This window comes from Hypanus sabinus, chromosome 5 (genome assembly GCF_030144855.1).
Source record: "Hypanus sabinus isolate sHypSab1 chromosome 5, sHypSab1.hap1, whole genome shotgun sequence".
Classification (NCBI taxonomy): Eukaryota; Metazoa; Chordata; class Chondrichthyes; order Myliobatiformes; family Dasyatidae; genus Hypanus; species Hypanus sabinus.
This window is the reverse complement of record NC_082710.1, coordinates 80,657,772-80,681,411: the sequence shown is the minus strand read 5'-3', so window position 1 is coordinate 80,681,411 and position 23,640 is coordinate 80,657,772.

The window sequence follows — 23,640 nt, the reverse complement described above, 5'->3', positions numbered from 1 at the left end:
ACAGCACATTACAGCCACTTCAGCCCACAATGTTTTGCTGACCATGTAACCGACTCTAGAAACTGCCTAGAATAGCCTTCTATTTTTCTAAGCTCCAAATTTTTTAAGCTTTTAGTAGCTCTTAAAAGACCCTATTGTATCCACTTCTACCACCACCACCAGCAGTGCATTCCATGCACCCGTAACTCTGTGAAAAATCTACCCAACATCCCCTGTTTCCAAGCACCTTAAAACTATGCCCCCTTGTGTTGGCCATTTCAGCCCTGGGAACAAGCTTCTGGCTATCCACACGATCAATTCCTCTCATCATCTTATACACCTCTATTAGGGCACCTCTCATTATCTGTCGCTCTAAGGAGAAAAGGCCAAGTTCACTCAATCTATTCTCATAAGGTACGCCCTCTAATCTAGGGAACATCCTTGTAAATCTCCTCTGCAGTCTCGCCATAGTATCTACATATTTCCTGTAGTGAGGTGACCAGAACTGAAACATAGTACTCCAAGTGGGGTCTGACCAACGTTTTAAATAGCCGTAACATTACCTCACGGTTTTTGAACTCAATCCCACAGTTTCTGAATACCAACTCATCATACAACTTATTAATAACACTGTCAACCTGCGTAGCAGCTTTGAGTACCCTATGGTCACAGACCCCACGATCTCTCAGATCCACCATACTGTCAAGAATCTTGGCATTAATATTTTATTCTGACTTCAAATTTGACCTACCAAAATGAACTACTTCACACTTACCTAGGTTGAAGTCCATCTGCCACTTCTCAGCCCAATTCTGCATCCTATCGATGTTCTGCTGTAACCTCAGACAACCATCCAGATTATCCACAACACCTCCAACTTTTGTGTCATCAGCAAAATTACTGATCCACCCTTCTACTTCTTCATCCAGGTCTTTTATAAAAATCACAAAGAGGAGAGGTCCCAGAACAGATCCCTGCAGAAAACTAGTAGTCACTGACCGCCATGCAGAATATGAACCATCTACAACCACTCTTTGCCTTCTGTGGGCAAGCCATTTCTGGATCCACAAAGCAAGGTCTCCTTATATCCCATGTCACCTTACTTTCTGAAGGAACCTTGCATGGGGAACCTTATCAAATGCCTTGATGAAATCCATATACACTATACTCACTGCCCTATCTTCATCAATGTGTTTTGTTACATCCTCAAAGAATTCAATCAGGCTCATAAGGTATGATCTGCCCTTGACAAAGCCATGCTGACTGTCCTTAATCAGATTATGTCTCTCCAAATGCTTATAAATCCTGCCCTGAAGTAGCAGGGTGGATCAGTAACTTTGCTGATGACACAAAGGTTGGGGGCTTTGTGGATAGTCTGGATGGTTGTCCGAGGTTGCAGCCGGACATCAACAGGATACAGAATTTGGCTGAGAAGTGGCAGATGGACTTCAACACAGTTAAGTGTGAAGTGGTTCATTTTGGTAGGTCAAATTTGAAGACAGAATAAAATATTAATGGTAAGACTCTTGGCAGCGTGGAGAATCAGAGAGATCTTAGGGTCATGTTCGTAAGAACTCAAAGCTGCTCCAAAGGTTGATAGTTTTGTTAAGAAGACAAATGGTGTGTTGGGCTTCATCAATTGTGGGATTGGTTTCAAGAGTCATGAAGTAATGTTCCAGCCATGGAACAGCTTAGTTTGACCCCACTTGCAGTACTGTGCTCAGTTCTGGTCACCACACTACAAGAATGATGTGGATACTAAAGAGGGAGTACAGAGGAGATTTACAAGGAAGTTTCCTGAATTGGAGAATGTAGCTTATGAGAATAGGTTGAGTGAACTTGGCCGTTTCTCCTTAGAGTGACAAGAGCATGAGAAGTGATCTGATAAGGGTGTAAAAAATGATGAGAGGCATTGATCATGTGGATAGTTAGAAGCTTTTTCCCAGGGCTGAAATGGCTAACATGAGGGGACATAGTAATAAGGTGCTTGGAAGTAGGTACAAGGGGGATGTTGGGGGTAAGCTTTTCACACTGAGAGTGGTGGGTACCACCAGAGACATTGGTAAAGGTGGAAACAATAGGGTCTTTTAAGAGACTCTTAGATAGGAGCATGAAGCTTAAAAAAAATAGAAGGCTATGTATTAGGAATATTCTAGACAGTTTCTAGAGTAGGTTACACAGTTGACACAAAATTGTGGGCTGAAGCACCTGTAATGTGCTGTAGATTTCTATGTTCTGTATTGTAATATAGGCGGATAATAGTGATGAAGATGAGGTAGCTGGTTTACAAACAGAGGCAATGTGGAGTGAGGAGAAGCTGTTGATGGGGCAAAATTGCAGTCAACGGGATAAGTTGCAATATAAAGGGCAGACAAAATGGTAAAGAGTGAATACAGAACTGAAGGTGTTGTATTTGGATTTATATGGAATAAGGTAGATGAACTTGCAGCACAGTTGCTGATGGCAGATATGATGTTGCAGGTATCACTGAAAGAAGATTATAGCTGGAAGAAAGGATAAACTTTATATCAAAAGGACTGGCAAGGAGGCAGTGGGGATGGTGTTGCTATGTTGGTAAAAATGAAATCAGAACACTAGGGTTCAGAAAATGATGGCTGAAGAGATTGTGGAGGCATTGGTTGGGAAGGTGTGGGAGTCAATTATTATGGATGAGGTCTCAGGGTACTTGTAGGCACATGATAAAATAGGTCATAGTCAGCATGGCTTCATCAAGGGAAAACCTTGCCTGACAAATCTGTTGGAATTCTTTGAAGAAACAACAAACAGCATAGACAAAGGAGAATCGGTAATGATGAGACTTTATAAATCACTGGTGAGGCTATGCTTGGAGTTTGGTGAACAGTTTTGGGTCCATTATCTTAGAAAGAATATGTTGAAACTGGAGAGGATTCAAAGCAGATTCACAAAAATGATTCCTGGATTGAATGGCTTGTGAGGAGCATTTGATGACTCTGGGCCTGTATTCAGAAGACTGAGAGGTGACAATGAGCCTATCGAATGGTGAAAGCACTGAGACTAGAGGTTACAGTCTCAGAATAGTGAGACATCCTTTTAGCACAGAGATGAGGTGGGATTTCTTTTGCTAGAAAGTGATGAATCAGTGGAATTCTTTGCTACAAGCAACAATGGAGGCAAAGTCTTTATATAAGACGTTTATAAGGTTGAGGTTGATAGATTCTTGATTGGTCAGGGCATGAAGGGATACGGGAAGAAGACAGGAGATTGGGGCTGAGAGGAAATTGGATCAGTCATGATGAAATGGCAGAGCAGACTCGACAGGCCAATACTCCCATATTTTATGAGAGTTTGGAGGGAGAGAGTGGGGGAAGATAAAGATGTATGCACACAACTCTGGAAGAACTCAGCAGGCCAGGCAGCATCCGTGAGAAAAGAGTAGCCAACATTTCAGGCTGAGACCCTTCATCAGGAATGGGGGGGAACAGAGGGCCGAAGCCCAGTAATAGAGATAGGGGAGGGGGTAGGGCCTAGAGGCACCAGGTGGAAAACCAATCAGAGAAAAGATAAATGGGGAGGGGGAGGGGATAAGCATGAAAGAATTGTAGAGATAAAGAAGCAGAAAGTTGAAAGGGGAGAGAGGCAGAAAGGGACCTGGGATAGGGGAAGGGGGAGGGGGAGGGAATTACCAGAAATTGGAGAATTCAATGTTCATACCACCAGGCTGGAGGCTAGCCAGATGGTGGATGAGGTGTTGCTCCTCCAACCTGAGTTTGGCCTCATCATGGCAGTAAAGGAGGCCATGTATGGACATATCTAGATGGGAATGAGAGGCAGAATTGTAGTGGGTGGCAACCGGGAGGTCCTGTCTATTGTGACGGACGGAGCGGAGGTGCTCGATGAAGCGGTCCCCCAATCTGCGTCGGGTCTCGCCGATGTAGAGGAGGCAGCACCGGGAGCACCGAATGCAATAGACAACTCCAGCAGACTCGCAGGTGAAGTGTTGCCTCACCTGGAAGGACTGTCTGGGGCCCGGAATGGTGGTAAGGGGGGAGGTGTGGGGACAGGTGTAGCATTTGCACTTGCAGGGATAAAGATGTGTTAGGCAGTAAGATCCTGTTGAAGATAACTGAAGTTACAGAGAGAGATGTGCTGGATGTGGAAGCTCATGGGATGATAGGCGAGGGCTAAAGAAACTTTTTCCCTATTAAGGCAGCATGTAGATGGGCTCTGTGTGGATGTCTGGGAAATGGAGGAGATGCCGGTGTGAGCAGCATCAATGGTAGAGGAAGGGAAACCTTGTTCTTTAAAGACGCATGGCGTCTCTGATGCCCTGGAAAGAAAGTCTCATCTTGGGAACAGATTTATTTATTTATTGAGATATAGCCTTTTCAGCTATTCGAGCCACACCACCTAACAATGTCCTTATTTATTCCTAGCCTACTGATGAGACAAGTTTCAAAGTCCAATTAACCTACTGACTGGTATGCCTTTGGACTGCGGCACCCACACAGTCACAGGGAGAATGTACATTCTTCTTATAGGCAGTGAAAGGAATTGAACCTGGGTTGTCTGTACTAAAAAGCATTGTGCAAGCATGCCCTTACCAATGAGGCAGAGATGAAGGAACTGAGAAAAGGGAATATCATTTATGCAGGAAACTGTGTAGGGAAAAGTATATTCAAGATAGCCTTGCAAATTGGTAGGTTTATAAAATATGTTGGTAGAGATTGAGACAGAGAGTTTGAGAAAGGATCTCTCTGTCTCCATCTGTTATTAATTGTAACATGTGTGTGCTGAAAGAATCAGAACTCTCAGCATTAATTGTGGGCCCCTGGCAACACTGTCTCCAGAAGCTTTTAGACCCCCTGCGTGAAAAGGTATCTGAAAAATCTTTAATGGCAGAAAAACAACATAAATGTAGAGACCAGTCAGACTTATTAGGAATGGTTCAAGAACATCAGGAGGAACAACAGAAAGATGGGATGAATTTGAACTTATTCCTCTGCCTTTGATTTCTGCAGCAGAAAATTAATTGGTACAGTACATCTTTTTTAACTTATAGGAATTGTACCTATGTTTGGAAATCCTTTGTGTTTTAGAAGTGGTTTGTATTTTTGAAATATTTTATAAAATGTGAATTCTCTGTGAGTTTTAAATGTGTTTTAAGAATTTTATTTAAATTTAGATGTGTATTACTAAATATAAATAAACCATGTTTAAACCACTTTGTTGGCTGGAAGTATCTCTTCCTTGGTAGGGAGGTGGGAGCCTCCACTCAGATAGTGGGTATTGGCAGCTAAACACCATGCAGGGTAAACAAGGAAGTTATCTAGTCTTTGAAGATTAGGTAGTTAGTGAATAACCTCCCTTTAGTGAGAGAACCTGTGGCTATTTCATCAGATTGGGCTTCAGTTCTTCATTTGAGTTTAGAACTTCACAGTCAGCAAACCCAATACCATCACAAGGATACAGAGAGAAGGCAGGATAACGGAGTTGAGAGGAAAAATAAATCAGCCATGATTGAATGAGAAAGCAATCTGAATCGGCCAAATGGACAAATTCTGCTCCAATGACTTATATGCTTATGGTTTGAGTATTTTATGTTGAGGCAGGAACGTGAAGATCTATTCCTGTGCAAGTGACCTTCATCTTCCTTAGGACTTGCAGAGAAGTTCATTGAAATAGCATCCATGCTCTCTGTATAAATGCAACAATAATAAGAAAATGGTTCTGAAAGTCTCATGCTATAATCCTTAAAGGGTTAACAAAATCAATGTTACATATGTCACATGCATTAAACAGTCTCACAATCAATAGGAATTTCCATAGTTTATGATCCCAGTATAATTATCACACCAGATAGCCAGGTTACAACAAAGAAATGATGTTTTTTTTTCTTTGTTATGTTGTATGATAAAGCACTTTGGTATTTCAGCCTTCTGGATAACCAGTAATGTTAGAAAGTGTTAATCATATTCTCTGGGGAGATCTTTCTTTGCATCTTTTGAGAATATTTATTTTGTAACCACTGTGACTAATCAAAATCAAATTAGCTTGGTATAATCACATTTACAGACTATAGGAGCCTGTAGTGCATCCATTCCCTATGTCACATGAGTAGCTAAACTTCAAAGAGGTGTCATTGGCTATAAAATGCTTTGCGGCACACAGAGGTTGCCTAAGTTGCAATGGAAACCTGTTTCTTCTTTATTTCTGTGTCTGTGCTTTTGGGAATGACTAGAGATATAGAGACACTTCTGAAGTTATCAGGATTGATGGTATGAGAACTCAAAGGACACAGGAGGATCTCTGTCGCAGCCATGTTCAAACTATGAGGAGATTTGGCCTCCCTGCTTGACTTTGTGCAGCTGACGGTAAACTCCCAGTGGATCCTAACAGGCAGAGCAGATTTCTGATCACCTGAAAACAAGTGCTGGGTGATGACATTTGCAGAGGAAGACATTTGAAGAAAAACTCCTGTTTTTTGTTTATTATTACCTTTATAGAAACAGGAAGAAACTTAATTGTCATGCCTCCTTTGATTTCTATTCCATTTTCTGATGAAATGGCACAGATGGAACTGGGTTCACTATGATAAATAAATATTCCACAATTTTAATGCAATTTTAGTTAAAATTGTGAAATCAACAAACTTTGGGCCTTGTCAATGGATGTGTTGGCATTGGAGAGGGTTCAGAGGAGGCTCATGAGAATCTTGAAGATGAATAGTAAGTATGAGGAAACACGAGGAAATCTGCAGATGCTGGAAATTCAAACAACAACACACACAAAATGCTGGTGGAACACAGCAGGCCAGGCAGCATCTATAGGGAGAAGCGTTGTCGACATTTCGGGCCGAGACCCTTTGTCAGGACTAACTGAAAGGAAAGATAGTAAGAGATTTGAAAGTAGTGGAGAGAGGGGGAAATGCGAAATGAAAGGAGAAGACCGGAGGGGGTGGGATGAAGCTGAGAGCTGGAAAGGTGATTGGCAAAAGAGATACAGAGCTGGAGAAGGGAAAGGATCATGGGACGGGAGGCCTCAGAAGAAAGAAAGGAGGGGGGTGGAGAACAGGCAAACAACTAAATATGTCAGGGATGGGGTAAGAAGGGGAGAAGGGGCATTAACGGAAGTTAGAGAAGTCAATGTTCATGCCATCAGGTTGGAGGCTACCCAGCCGGTAATTCCACGTCTCATTCCCATTCTGATATATCTATCCATGGCCTCCTCTACTGTCGGTCCGCCAGAAAAAGCAGGATCTCCCAATGGCCACACATTTTAATTCCACGTCCCATTCCCATTCTGATATGTCTATCCATGGCCCCCTCTACTGTCAAAATGAATCCAAACTCAGGTTGGAGGAACAACACCTTATATACCGGCTGGGTAGCCTCCAACCTGATGGCATGAACATTGACTTCTCTAACTTCCGTTAATGCCCCTCCTCCCCTTCTTCCCTTCTCCAGCAAATCACTTTCGCCAATCACCTTTCCAGCTCTTAGCTTCATCCCACCCCCTCCGGTCTTCTCCTATCATTTTGCATTTCCTCCTCCCCCCACTACTTTCCAATCTCTTACTATCTTCCCAGTGTGACATGCGTAGAGGACGTTAGGAGAATACAGGGAGACTTGGATAGGCTGAGTGAGTGGGCAGATACTTGGCAGATGTCATTCAATGTGAATAAATGTGAAGTTATCCACTTTGGAAGCAGGAACAAGAGGGCAGAGTATTGTCTGAACGGTTTAGAGTTAGGTAAGGGAGAAATGCAAAGAGACCTAGGAGTCCTAGTTCACCAGTCAATGAAGGTGAATGAGCAAGTGCAACAGGCAGTGAAGAGGGCAAATGGAATGTTGGCCTTTGTTACAAGGGGAATTGAATACAAGAGCAAGGATGTCCTTTTGCATTTGTACAGGGCCCTGGTGAGACCACACCTGAAATATTGTGTACAGTTTTGGTCTCCAGGTTTAAGGAAGGACATTCAGGCAATTGAGGAAGTGCAGCGTAGATTCACTAGGTTGATTCCTGGGATGGCAGGGCTGTCTTACGCAGAGAGATTGGGCTTGTACACGCTGGAATTGAGGAGATTGAGAGGGGATTTGATTGAAACGTTTAAGATAATTAAAGGATTTGATAGGATTGAGGCAGGAAATATGTTCCAGATGTTGGGAGAGTCCAGTACCAGAGGGCATGGATTGAGAATAAGAGGTCAGTTATTTAAAACAGAGTTGAGGAAGAGCTTCTTCTCCCAGAGAGTTGTTGAGGTGTGGAATGCACTGCCTCGGAAGACAGTGGAGGCCAATTCTCTGGATGCTTTCAAGAAGGAGCTGGATAGATATCTGATTGATAGGGGAATCAAGGGATATGGGGACAAGGCAGGGACTGGGTATTGATAGTGTATGATCAGCCATGATCTCAGAATGGCGGTGCAAACTCAAGGGGCCGAATGGTCTACTTCTGCACCTATTGTCTATTGTCTTTCGGTTAGTCCTGACGAAGGGTCTCGGCCCAAAACGTCAACAGCGCTTCTCCCTATAGATGCGGCCTGGCCTGCTGTGTTCCACCAGCATTTTGTGTGTGTTGTAGTAAGTATGAGGAGTGTTTTATGGCTCAGGGCCTGTACTCACTGGAGTTTAGAAGAATGTGAAGATTCTCATTGAAACACATCGAAACCTAGATAGAGCGGATGTGGACAGGATTCCTATAATGTGGGTGTCGAGGACTAGAGAGCACAGCCTCAGAATAGAAGGACATCCCTTTAGAACAAAGATGAGGAGGTATTTCTTTAGCCAGACAATGGTGAATCTTTGGAATTCATTCCCACAGACAGCTGTGAAGCCAAGTCATTTGATATATTAAAAGCAGAGATTGATATATTCTTATGAAGCTGAGAAGCTGGTACCTGGAGAAGAGCTTCAGATTCTTAAATCATTAGGATCTCTTCTGGGGGAGATATAACCTGTACAAAAGTGACAGGTTGTACCTGAACCCAAGGGGGAACCAATATTCTCATGGGCAGGTTTTTTAGAGCTGTTGGGGAGGGTTGAAACTAATTTAGCAGGGGATTGGGAACGGAGTGAAAGTACTCAGGATAGGACTGTTGGTAAAAAAAAATGTAAAGGTAGCTTGCATTCAGACTGTCAGGTAGGGCAGGCAGGTGATGGGACAAAATTGCAGCAAACAAGGTGAGCATCAGTGCATTAGGAATACAGAATCCAAAAGGGTAGTAAATTCAGCACTCAAAGTGTTGTATCTCAGTGCACAAAGTATAAGAAATAAGGTGGATGATCTTGTTGCACTGTTACAGATTATCAGGTATGATGTTGTGGCCATCACTGAACCATGGCTGAAGGATGGTTGTAGCTGGGAGCTGAATGTCCAAGGTTACACGTTGTATCAGAGAGATAGTAAGATAGGCAGAGGGGATGGTGTGGCTCTGCTGGTAAAAAATGGCAACTGTTAAGTAGAAGGGTGTGACATAGATGTGACATGTGCAGATGTTGAATCCTTGTGGGTTGAGTTAAGAAACTACAAGGGTAAAAGGACCCTGATGGCAGTTATGGCAGTTATATACATGCCTCCCAACAGTGACTGGGATGTGGACCACAGATTTAAATGGAAAATAGAAAAGGCATGCCAAAAGGTCAATGTCATGGGAGATTTCAACATGCAGGTTGATTGTGAAAATCAGGTTGGCAATAGATCTCAACAGAGTAAGTTTGTTCAAAGCATACCAGTTGGCTTTTTAGAGCAATTTGTCATTTAACCTACTAGGGGATCAGCTATTCTGGTTTGGATGTCATGTAATGAACCAGGGGAGGCGGGGTGATTAGAGAGCTTAAGGTAAAAGAACTCTTAAGAAACAGGGATCACAATATGAGTTTAACTTGAAATTTGATAGGGAAATAGAAAAGTCTGATGTAGCATTTTCTCACTGGGGTAAAAGAAATTACCACTGTTGACCAAAGTTAATTAAAAGGAGATTCTGGCAGGGATGACAGCAGAGCAGTAATGGTGTGAATTTTGTGGCAAAATCAGGTAAGTGCAAGATAGATGTATTCCAAAAATGAAGGAATACTCAAATAACAAAATAACAACTGTGTCAGACAAGCCAAGTCAAAGCTAATGTAGAAGCAAAAGAGGGGGCATACAATGAAGCAACAATTAGTGGGAAGATAGAGGATTGGGAAGCTTTTAAAAACCAACTAAAAGAATCATTACAAGGGAAAAAATGAAAAATGAAAGAAAGCTAGCAAACAATATTAAACTGAATCATAAAGCTCATCATTTTCAACTATGTAAAAAAATGAAAGTTGAGATGAGAGTGGATTTAGGACCACTAGAAAATGAGGCTGGAAAAATAATAATGGGAGACAAGGAGATGGCTGATGAACTAAATGAGTATTTTGCATAAATCTTCACACTAGCAGTGTGCCAGATGTTGAAAGGAAGAGAAGTGAGTGCAGTTACTATTACAAGGGAGAACGTGCTCAAAAAGCTGGAAGATCTAAAGGTACATAAGTCACTTGGATCAGATGAACTGCACCCTAGGATTCTGAAAGAGGTAGTGGTAGAGATTGTGGAGGGATTAGTAATGATCTTTCAAAAATCATTCAACTCTGGCATGGTGCCAGAGGACTGGAAAATTGCAAACGTCACTCAAAGAAAGAAGGAAGGTAGCAGAAAGGTAATTATAGACCAGTTAGCTTGACCTAAGTGGTTAGGAAGATGTTGGAGTCAATTTTTAAGGATGAGGTTATGGAGTACTTGGTGACACAGGACAAGATAGGACCAAAGTCAGCATGGTTTCCTTAAGGGAAAATCCTGCCTGACAAACCTGTTGGAATTATTTGAGCAGATTACAAGTAGGAGAGTTAAAGGGAATGCAATGAATGTTGTATATTTAGACTTTTAGAAGTCTAGGTGCCTCACATGGGGCTGCTTACCAAATTAAGAGCCTCATGTAATGCTTACCAAGTATTAGAGGAATATAATACTTCTAGGAAAGTTATTAGCATGGTTAAAGCATTGGCTGATTGGTAGGAGGCAGCAAGTTTGAATAAAAGGACCCCACTAAGGAACACCATCCATTGTCTCCTGCACCATCACTAATCTTACTGATTCTGGGGATCTCCCATCCACTGCCACAAACCTCATAGTTCCTGCACTCCGCACCTCCCATTTCTACCTCCTACCCAAGATCCACAAACCCACTTGTCTAGGTAAACCCACTGTTTCAGCTTGTTCCTTCCCCACTGAACTCATATCTGCACACCTCAATTCTGTTTTATCGTCCTAGTTTAATTCCTTCCTACCTACAACCATGACACTTCACACACACTGGGTCTTTTCAATGATTCCAGGTTCCCTGGCCCCATCATCTTATTTCTACTATAGGTGCCCAGTCCCTCTGCACCTTCCTCTCCCACCAGGAAGGCCTCAGAGCTCTTAGTCTCTTCCTGGACACCAAACCCAATCAGTTCTCCTCCACCACCACTCTCCTCTGCCTAGTGGAACTTGCGCTCATTCTTAATAATTTCGCCTTTGGCTTCTCTCACTTCCTTCAAACAACAGCTGTAGCAATGGGCACCTGCATGGGTCCCAGCTATGCCTGCCTTTGTCAGCCTTGTGGAGTAGTCCATATTCCAAGTCTACACTGGTGACCATCCCGTAATTTTCCTATGTTACTTCAACAATTGGATTGGTGCTGCTTCCTGCACCCATGCTGAACTCATTGATTTCATCCACTGTCTCCAGCTTCCACTCTGCCCTTAAATTTACCTGTTCCATTTCTAACACCTCCCTCCCCTTTCTCAATCTCACTGTCTCTATCTCTAGAGACATCTTATCTGCTGATGTCTATTATAAACCTACAGCTGTGGACTCTAACAGCTACCTGGACTTTACTTCTTCCCACCCTGTTACTTGCAAAAATGCCACCCCTTTTTTTCAATTTCTCCATCTCTGCCACATCTGCTCTCACAATGAGGCTTTTCATTCCAGAAAGAAGGAGATGTCCTCCTTCAAAGAAAGGAGCTTCCCTTCCTCCACCATCAACACTGCCCTCAACCACATCTCTTCTATTTTATGCATGTCTGCTCTTACCCCTTCCTCTCGCCACCCTACCAGGGAGAGTGTTCCTCTTGTCCTCACCTACCACCCCACCAGCTTCCATGTCTAGCACATAATTTTCCAAAACTTCTGCTAACTCCAATGGGATTCCACCACCAAGAACATCTTTTCCTCCACCCCAATTTATGCTTTCCACAGGGGTTGCATCTCTATGTGTCCATTCATCCCTCCCTCCTGGCACTTATCCTTGTAAGCGGTACAAGTGCTACACCTGTCCCTACACCACCTCCTTTACTACCATTCAGGGCCCCAAACAGTCCTTTCAGGTGAGGTGACACTTCACCTGTGAGTCTGTTGGGGTCATATACTGTGTCTGGTGCTCCCAGTGAGGCCTCTTGTCACTGCTTTCAGATTATGGCCCAAGTGCGGAGTGAAAGACACTGAAGCGGGTTGATAGTTCACATAATTTAATGCAAACAGAGTTAGGGGGAAAAGAAAATGGAATAAAACCCAGGCCAAACAGGACCATTAACTAAAACTCTCAAATGTAAAATGAAGGTAACACTGTGGCTGAAAGGAATAACTAAATATAAAACAAATACTGCTAGTCTTCAGAGTCTGTTGACTCAACAGTCCAATTTCTCAGGCAAGGCTGAATGCAAGGAGGCACTGAAACGTTGCTGACCTTTGCTCAAGTCTGGACAAGCACTACAACGACAAGAATAGAATTAAATACTATCATGATTAAATAATAATTACCTGACACGTGCATATTTACAAGCGCAATTGCCATATTGTGCTGCACTGCTGAATCTGTGGTTGTGTCAGGGCTCCCCTCTCTGAGGGCAGCCCCTGAGGTGTCACAGACTTGTGTCTGCTGGAAGTCCCAGATCAGTGACTTGTCCAAGATGTCCATCACTGTGATCCACAAAAATTCTTCTGGACCATAAGGTACTGGACCTTACCACATACCCAATGAGATTGCAAGATGTGTTGCAGTAAAGGGAACCACCTACCAAGCAGGGAGAGGGGAAGGAGGGGTGACTGGGGCCAGGAGAGAGGTAGTAACTGGCTTGAGCTGGGAACCATGGAATACTGAGTGGATCTTCAATGATACTGGTAAACGACACCTTGTTGATAGCCTTTTCCACTACGAATTGTCCCACATAGTGCAGTGCCTATTTGTGGTTCTCGACTTTCAGGGAAAGATCCCTTGATACCAACCAGACCTCCTCTTCCAGCTTGAATGGCCTTGTCTGTCTTCAGAAACGATCAGCCTGCTGGGAATGCTGTTTCTGGGCGTGCAGCAGAGAAGTCCTGGCTCATCTGGCAGCTGGAGTACAATGTTGGTAAATGCAAGGTCATCTACTTTGGAGGAGAAATGAAAAGCAGATTATTATTTAAATGGTAAAAGATTGCAGCATGCTGCTGTGCAGAGGGACTTGGGAGTGCTTGTGCAAAAATCATAAAAGGTTGGTTTGCAGGTGCAGCAGGCTTTCAAGAATACAAATGCATGTTTGAGGGTTAGAGGGATTGCTAGAGGGATTGAACTTAAGAGCAGGGAGGTTATGCTGCAACTGTACAGGGTAGCGGTGAGGCTACACCTACAGTACTGTGTGCAGTTGTGGTCTCCTTACTTGATACACTGGCTTCGGAGGTGGTGCAGAGGAGGTTTACCAGGATGATTCCAGAGATGAGGGGGTTAATCTATGAGGAGAGATTGAGTCCCCTCAGACTGTACTCACAGGAATTCAGGATATCTTATAGAAACACATGAAATAATGAAAGGAATAGATAAGATAGAGGCAGGAAAGTTGTTTCCGCTGATAGGTGAGACTAGAACTTAAGGGACATAGCTCAAGATTTGGGATGGAGATGAGGGGGACCTGCCTTTCCCAGAGAGTGGTGAATCTGTGGAATTCTCTGCCCAATAAACCAGTGGAAGAAACCTCAGTAAATATATTTAAGACATGGTTGGATAAATTTTTGTATTGTTAGGGTAGTTAAGGGTTATGGGGAAAAGGCATGTAGGTGGATCAGCCATGATCTTATTGAATGGCAGAACAGACTCAATGGGACAGATGGCCTACCCCTGCTCCTATTTCTTATGTTCTCATGAGCTGTAGGACATGGGATTGGAAGAGGCAAGGCAGTGCAGGATTGTCTCCAACTCCTGGTTCACTCTTTCAGTCTGGCCATTAGATTGGGGGTGGAAGCCAGATGAGAGGTTGGCCATGGCTCCTACAAGAGAGCAGAAAGCCTTCCCAAAGCGGGAAGTGAACTGTGGTCCACAATCAGACACTATGTCTTGAGGAAAGCCATGGAGTCTGAACAAATGTTGACCATGAGTATGTCAGTCTCACAAGCCAATGGGAGCTTGGAGAGGACAATGAAGTGGGCAGCCTTGGAAAATCGATCCACAGTGACCAAAATGGTGGTGTTTCTTTAGATGGGGAAAGACCAGTGATGAAGTCTACGGAGAAGTGCGACCAGGAGTGGTGAGGCACAGGCAGTGGATGTAGAAGACCCACATGTGGGACAGGCAGATACAAAGTCGTGGACATCCTGGGACATAGATGGTCACCAAAATTGTCTCCTTATAAACTCCTGAGTCCATTGAATTCCTGGATGTCCAGCCAGATGGGAGGGTGACCCCATTCCAGCACTTTGAAACACACTGCAGCAGAGGCAAACAGCCAGTTGGGAGGTCCCCTTCTGGGCCTAGGCCCTCACCTCTGCCTCTATTCCCCAGATCACTGGAGCACAATACATGAGTGAGAAGAATGGGCCCTGGATCAGCATTGTCCTCAGAGCCATTAAACTGCCGAGAGTTGGTATTCTTGCTGCCAGGATGATAGGTGAGGATGAAACTGAACTGTGTGAAGAAGAGACCCCACCGGGTTTGATGAAAGTTGAGTCTCTTTGCATCCAAATGTAGGAGAGGTTTTTGTGATCTGTCCAGACCAAGAGAGATGCTCTGCCCCCTTCAGCCAGTGTTGCCATTCCTCCAGGGCCTCTTTGACAGCCAGCAGTTCCCAATTCCCAACATCATAGTTCCTCTCAGCCAGAGCCATGTGACGGGAAAGAAAAAGTGTAGCCGGCTAACCGCAGAAGAGAGTTGAGAGAGGACAGTCCGTCCAATGGAATCCTACCGAGATTTTCCTGGTGAGTGCATTTATAGAAGCCATGATAGAGCCAAAATTCTGGATGAAGTGGCGATAAAACACCCATGAAACACTGTATCTGTTTGACTGTAGATGGTTTGGGCCACTCTACAACTGCCTGACCTTTACTAGGGTCCATTTGAACACTGGATGGGGTAAGTATATAGCCCAAAAATGACACCTTGTTTTTTTGGAAATTACATTTTTCAGGCTTGGTATACAGGTTATTTTCAAGTAGGCATCTGAGTACTCTTCGGACATGCTGGACGTGTTCCCGATGAGAGTGGGAATAGATAAGGATGCCATCTAAATACACAAACTCAAACTGGTTCAACATATCCCTGAGCACATTGGTACCCAAGCTCTGGAATACAGCAAGGGAACTGGCCAGACCAAAAGGCTTCACCAGGTACTCATAGTGGCCATTGGAGGTGCTGAAAACCATCTTCCACTCATCCACTTCTCCTATGCGAACCAGATTGTAAGCATTGCACAGATCAATTTTGGAAAATATGGTTGTTTCCTGAAGATGTTTGAACACAGACGCCAGCAAGAGAGAGGGTAGTGGTTCTTCAGTGATATTGTTTAGGGGCTGATAATCGATGTGGGGACGGAGCTTGCCATTTTTCTTGCTCACAAAAAAAAGCCCGCTCCTACTGGTGAGGTTGACGGATGGATAAACTTCACAGCCAATGCTTCTTTAATGTCTTCCTCTATGGCCACCATTACAGGACGAGAGAGGGAAAAGAGCTAGCCCCAGGGAGGACTAGTGCCAGGTAGGAGGTCTATGGCACAGTCATGCAGCCCGTGTGGGGGCAGGGAGGTGACCTTTCTTTTATTGAAAACCTCAAGGAGACTGGCATATTCACCCAGAATCCCAGAGAGGCCTGCATCCTTAGCTGACAGGAGGGTAATTCATGGAACAAAACTGAGCTGGCACCCAGACAGGTAGACAGGCATGTCGGTCCCCACTCTTGGAATGCTTTAAGAGACCAATCGATCTGTGGGTTATGTCGGGATAACCAGGAGAGACCAAGCACCAATGGCAGTTCGAGCAAATCAACCAGAGAGAAAGAGTTCTTCACTATGGTTGCCTTTGAGCACAAGTTTGAGAGGTTTGATGGAAAAGTGGATCTGGCTAGTGCTCAGAGATCGACCATCCAAGGCCTTGACGTTGATTTTTTCACTCAGTTTCTGAGGTTGGAACTCCACATTTTTGAGCCAAGAATGTCCATGAGATTCCAGGCTGCATCAGAGTTGATAAATGCTTTAAGTTCATGGGTTCCAGATCCCAACAACATGGAAGTTGCAAGCATAACAATTAGGGGAAGCTGACTGTAGAGAGAACAGACCCATCAGGACTCCCCTCCCTGCTGACCGGTATCTTATTTTACTGGATGCTTGGGACATGCCACCCAGTACTGTCCTGGATCATCAAAATAGAGGCAGGAACCTGTTCTCCTGTGCCACTCTTGTTCCTCCTGAGACAGGTGTATGTAGCCCACTTACATAGGCTCCTCCATGGACTAGGTGCTGGGTGGTGAGGGAGGGGGAGAGAGCAAGGGAAGACGGTGCTCAGGCAGTTCGCAGGAAGCTTGAAACATTCTTGCCATGCGCCACCTGGTTGTCAACTCGAATAGCCAGATTAATCAGGTCATTCAGACTATCCTGCTCATCCCGGACAGCAATCTCATGCTGGACCCCTGTGTTCAGTCCATGCTGGAAGGCAGTGATAAGATACCTCTCATTTCAACCTGTCTCTACTGCAAGAGTAGTGCGGAATTTGACTGCATAGGCTCTCAGCGTCCCTCTGCCTTGTTACAGGTCCAGGAGTCAGTTGGCAGTCTCCCAATCCCCTACTGGAAGTTCAAAAACCATCCTTAACTCTGCCACAAAATGTCAGAACGACTGGGCTGTGGGTTATCCTTGCTCTAAAAGCATTAACAGGCTGAGTGGAGGTTCATCTAGGAGATTGACCGTGTATACCAGTTTTCATGCATCATCACCAAAATGACCGTGCTGGGCCAGTAATATCAGTTCGCATTGGGTAATAAAATTCCTGCAACCATCGGGATCACCAGAATATCTGCCTGGTGGTGGAATACTCAATTCCTGGACGGATGAGAGGGTCTGTGGGGTTTAGAAAGCGAGTTCAGGCGTGAGAGTGGAAGCATTAGTAGCAGAGATTGCTGGGGCAACAGAAAAGGAGGACCTGTGAGATACTGGGAGTGGGACTGAGGTGGCCTGAAGCTGCTGAACTGCATTTGCAAGAATGTTAATGGCTGTCAGCTGATGCTGGCTGTCCACATGAGCTCGTGGATGGCAGCCATAAGTGCGGAAATCTCAGACATCTGACTCGAATTGTCTGCGGTGAGCTGTTCAACAGTTGCAGCTAGGGATGATATCTGTTCCTTCATCTGAGACTGGGCTTGTTGGCACGAGATTATCTGCCTTCCGTAACTTCACTCAGAACAGATTCCATTGCCTTTAGCTTATCTCCTACTTGACCAATGAGTCCCAGGGCCAAGGTCAGCTGCTCTTTCTCTGCTGGTTCCACCTTTGTGTAATCAAGACTTGTCACAACATTCAGATATGGTCCAAGTTTGGAACGAGAGACAATGAAGCAGGTCGATACTTCACAGACTTTAATGCGAACAGAGTTAGAGGGAACAGAAAACAATAAATGCTAGGTCAAACAGGGCCATTAACTAAAACTCTCAAATGGAAAATGAAGCCAACACTGTGGCAGAAAGGAATAACTAAATATAAAACAAATACCACTAGTTTTCAGAGTCAATTGACTCGACAGACCAACTTGATAAGGCAAAATGCAAGCAGGCAGCGAAACATTGCTGTGCTGTGTTCAAGTCTCAACAAGCACTACAATGAAAATAATGGAGTTAAATATTGTCACAATTAAGTAATAATTAGGTGACATATGCATATTCATGAGCACAGTTGTCGCATCCGCTATGCTTCCAAATCCGTGGTTGTGACACTTGCATATTGGTGAGACCTGACGTAGATTGGGAAACCACTTCGCCAAGCACCGTCACCGTCCGTCTGCCAGAAACAGCGGGATCTCCCAGTGGCTACCTATTTTAATTCCACTTCCCATTTCCATTCCGATATGTCTATCCATGGCTTCCTCTACTGTCGTGATGAGGCCACACTTAGGTTGGAGGAATGACACCTTGTATTCCGTTTGGGTAGCCTCCAACCTAATGGCATGAACATTGATTTCTCAGACTTCCCCTCAAACCCATCCCCCCATCATAATTTTCCATCCCCTTTTCCCTCTCTCACCTTATCACCTTGTTTGCCCATTGTCTTCCTCTGATGCTCCTCCTCCCTTTCTTTCTTCCATGGTCTCTTTCACCAATCAACATCCCAGCTCTTTACTTCATCCCTCCCCTTTCAGGTTTCAGCTGTCACCAGGTGCTTCTTTCTCCCCGCCCCCTACATTTTAAATCTAATCCTCAGCATTTTTTCTCCAGCCCTGCCGAAGGGTTTTGGCCTGAAATGTCGACTACTTGTTTCCATAGATGCTGTCCGGCCTGCTGAGTCCCTCCAGCATTTTGTGTTTCTTGCATGGATTTCCAGCATGTGCAGATTTCGTCTTGTTTGTAAAAGAATGCTTTCCTGGTTGACTGCCAGTGACTAGTGCTGTTCCACAGGGGTCAGTGTTGGGATCACTTCTTTTTATGCTGTATATCAATGGTTTAGATGATGGAATAAATGACTTTGTTGCCAAGTTTGCAGATGATATGAAGATTGCTGAAGGGCAGGAAGTGCTGAAGAAACAGGAAGGTTGCAGAAGGACTTAGACAGATTAGGAGAATGGGCAAGAGAGCAGAAAATGAAATACAATATTGGAAAAAGCATGGTCATGCACTTTGGTAGTAGAAATAAATGTGACTATTTTCTAAACAAGAAGAAAATCCAAAAATTTGAGATGCAAAGGGATTTTGGAATCCTTGTACAGAACACCCTAAAGATTAACTTACAGATTGAGTAGGTGGTGAGGAAGGCAAATGCAAGGTTAGTATTCATTTCAAGATGTCTAGAATATGGGAGCACGGATGTGATGCTGAAGCTTTATAAGGCACTGGTGAGGCCTCACCTTGAGTATTGTGAACAGTTTTGGGCTCCTCATCTAAGACAAGAGTGCTGGCATTCAAGAGGGTTCAGAGGAGGTTCACAGGGATGATTCTGGGAATGAAAGGGTTATCATACGAGGAACGTTTGATGGCGCTGGGTCTGTACTCGCTGGAATTTAGATGGATGAATGGGGATCTTATTGAAACCTTTCATTTGTTGAAAGACCAAGACAGAGTAGATGTGGAAAGGATGGTTCCCATGATGGGGGAGTCTAGGACAACAGGGCATAACCTCAGGATAGAGGGGCATCCATTTAAAACAGAGATGCAGAGAAATTTCATTAGCCAGAGGGTGGTGAATTTGTGAAATTTATTGTCACAGGCAGCTGTGAAGGCCAGGTCGTTAGGTATATTTAAGGCAGAGATTGATAGTTTCATGATCGGACACAACATCAAAGGTTATGGGGAGAAGGCTGGGGAGTGGGACTAAGGTGGAGAAGAAAGGATCAGCCATGATTGAATAGCGGAGCAGACTCGATGGGCCAAATGGCCTAATTCTGCTCCTATGTCTTATGGCCTTAATTATTAAGGGTGTCAAATGTTAGGAGGAGAAGGTAGGAGAATGGGATTGACCAAGAGGAATAATACATCAGCCGTGATGGAATGCAGGAGCAGACTCAATGGGCTGAATGGGCTAAAATTCTGTTCCTGTATCTTATGGTCTTATATTGCCTGCTTTGTTTTAATAATTCACTCCCCAGATTGTTTTAGCCGGGGAGAGACCAATTAAAATTTATCTTTTTTGTGCATTGTGGTTAGCATAAAGCTTTCCAGTACCAGTGACTGAGGTTCAATTCCCACCACTCCCTGTAAGGAGTTTGTATGTTCTCCCCTTGACCTTGTGCATTTCTTCCAGGCGCTCCGGTTTCCTCACACAGTCCAAAGATGTATGGGTTGGGAGTTAATTGGTTATTTTAAATCGTCCTGCAGTCAGGCTAGAGTTAAATGGTGGTTGCTGGGTGATGCAGCTCAGAGGCCTATTCCACACTGTATCTAAATAAATAAAAAGCCGACTGGTGGCGTAGTGGCATCAGCGCTGGACTTCAGGTGAGAGGTCCCGAGTTCAAATCCGGCCGGCTCCCGTGCAGGCTCTCCATCCGTGCTGGGTTGAACGTCAAGCTAGGAACTCGACCTTCTATAAAGTAATAATGGTGTCGAGGTCTTCATCGTCGATGATGGATGAACCTTAAACAAATAAATCTATATTCAACACAGGCTAATTACTGGGATGTAGGTATTATCCTCTTATGAGTGAATAAAAAAGTTCCGTTGAGAACTTCAGGTGAGAAAGAAGTTCAAGAATTGTTTTTACACAAAGATTAGTGGGCGCCTGGAATGCCCTGCAGGAGTAATGGAGGTTGACATAATAGCGCCATTTAGGAGGTTCTAATGAATAAGTTACAAATGGAGGGATATGGACCATGTGTAGTCAGAAAGGATTAGTTTAATTAGGCATCATTAGCTGAATTAATTCAACACAATATCATGGACTAAAGCATCTGTTCCTGTGTTGTATCATTCTGTTCAAGCAGGATATGTATTCTTTCGAGTTTAGAAGGATGTGTGGTGAATTTGATGAAATGTTCTAATGGGGCATGACAAGCTAGGTATTGAGATATTTCACTCATTGGAGAATCTCAAATAAATGGGTATGGTTACCAGGTAAAAGCATGCTAATTACAACAGAATAATATTGAATGTACTGAATCTTGAGAGTTCTTCACTCCAAAGGTTTGCAGGGAGCTAGATCACTCTAGGTGTTTAAACAGGAGGTAGATTAATATCTAAAGAATCACAAAATTAGAATCAATTTAGATTTCGTAAAAGAGGCATAGTAATGGTCATTTTAAATGGTGGGTCTGTAAAGAGAGAGCTATGGATGATGGTGAACATGAGCAGAGTAAGGTATAGAATTAACTCAGACTCAAAGTAAACACAAACAAAATCCAAACACAAAATCACAAACATTTAAAATTGAAATGGAACTCCAACAATTGAGCATTGAGTGATCAGCACAGAGCCTTAACTACAGACTTTCCGTGAAGGAATATGGCAGGCAATAATTGGTAGTTTGAGTCTGAAAGGGACAGTGGTAGCCAACCATATGCTGGGGAACTGGAGTGCCCAAATTTGGATGCCTGCCACTGTTCAGTTGGGACCATGACAAGGACAGGCTTGATGGCTTTGGTGGCCTTTTGTTCTCCTGTTTCTAATTTCTTGTGTTCTTCCTCTTGTTATGCACAGATGGAATGTGAGTGTCACTTCCATTTATCTCCCATTACTAGATGACATGGAGACAATTAGTTGTCTTCTTCCCTCAATCTTAATGGATGGGTGATGAGTGTTCATAATTTGGATGAATTCCTCTAATTCTGACTCAGTGTCTGTCTGCACTCCCCAGATGTCATCTAAGTATCTGTAGTGACACATGGGTTTTTTGGGACTCTTTGGATACACTGTCCTTCCCACTTTACCATGTATATATTGACAGAATCAGAAAAGAATGCAGAATGAATTATAAAATAATTTTCATTACAAGTGACTGAATATTTAACATAATCAATAAGTTTCCAAAAAATGGGCTGTTTGTCATGGAAAGTGCAAAATTTCTTCCATGCTTTGAGGCCTGCACTCAACTTACACCCTGGTTAGTTATTTCATTCCAGTCTGATCCTCAGTTAATATACGTGGTTAGATCAGGTGAGAATTTCTATTAATTTCTAGTATTCAACAAGTTGGGATAATTGGTCACCCCACATAATTACCACTTCTTCATTCATTTCCTCCTACTTATTCTATCCCCAGCCCTGCCATCTGTTCTTCATTCTCCATCACCTCTGTTATTCAGTCTCTCCAACCTATCACAGGCTATCCAGTCATTACCAGTATTTTGCTGTTGCTGCTATTGCGTTTCCTAAATCAAAACCATGATGATAATTCTGAACTACTTCTCAGACACAGAGCAGTATGGGACATATTGAGTTTGGAGCAATCACAGATGTACATATTTTTTGTGGTTTAGTAAAGTGCTCGATGGTTAATTTTGCAATTGGGAACTTTGAGCTTGCTGAATTTGCCACTGTGTGGATCGTCATATGTCAGTGTTACACTTTATGGCTTGCAGCTGAAATGACCTCAAGAAGGCAACTTATCATCAGTGACAGGGCAGAATTTCCCTACTGCAGTATATCATTCTAAACTCTTGCTTCACAATTCAAACTGCTGCATGCTTCACTACTCAAATATAAAAATATCAGAATTCCACGTATCAAATCCCAGTTGGGAAATGTTATGATTTGGCTCAGAGCTCTGATGGAGCAACACAACCCACCAACATTGGCCTGTTATAACTGGGTAAGTTCAGTCCCACAAGGGATGCCAAGTCCTACTCCCAAATAGAGTGTCCTCTTTAATGTGGTAAGGACAAGCAAATTTTTTAGAGAACATAAGCACAGAAGAGCAGGAGGAGGCCATTTGATAACAGACTCTTCTGGCTCAACATCCTGCACCTCCCAATTATACCCATGTGATTTATTAACCTACCGACCTATATGTCTTTGGAATGTGGGAGAAATCCGAAGCACCCAAAGAAGAAACAACATGGTCACAGACAGAAAGTACAAACTCCTTACAGACAGAGGCAGAATTAAACTCAGCCGCTAATGCTGTAATGGCATTATGCTAACTGCTACAGTACATGACATTGTCCCCTTTAAATCTTTCTTCTCTCACTTTAAATATAAGACATAGGAGCAGAATTAGGCCACTCAGTCCATTGAATTTGCACCACCATTCCATTTTGACTGATTTTTTCCCCTTACAAGCCCCTTTTCCTTTCTTCTCCCCATAAACTTCCTAACGTACTCACTAATAAAAAACGATGATCTGAGTGTCTACCTGTCAGGGAATCGAACCCCAGTCTCCCATGTGACAGGTGGGGCTATGAATCACTATAGACTTTTAGACTTCCCTAACCTAGGTAAAGCACTGTAACCATTCACCTTACCTATGCCATATAGCCCTCACAATTTTATATTCCTTTAAAGTCACCTTTCAGCCTCTTAATGCTCCAGGGAAAGTTAAGTCCCAGCTTATCCAGAATCTAACTCAAGCTCTCTAGATCTGGTAACAGCTTTGTGAATATTTGCTGAATCCTTCCCATTTTTATCCTATCTTTCCTATAACAAGGCAACTAGAACCTCACACAATATTCCAAGTGTAGTTTTACCAATCCCATGCACAGTACATGACATCTGAACTTTTCTATTCCTATCAATGGGTTGTAGTCA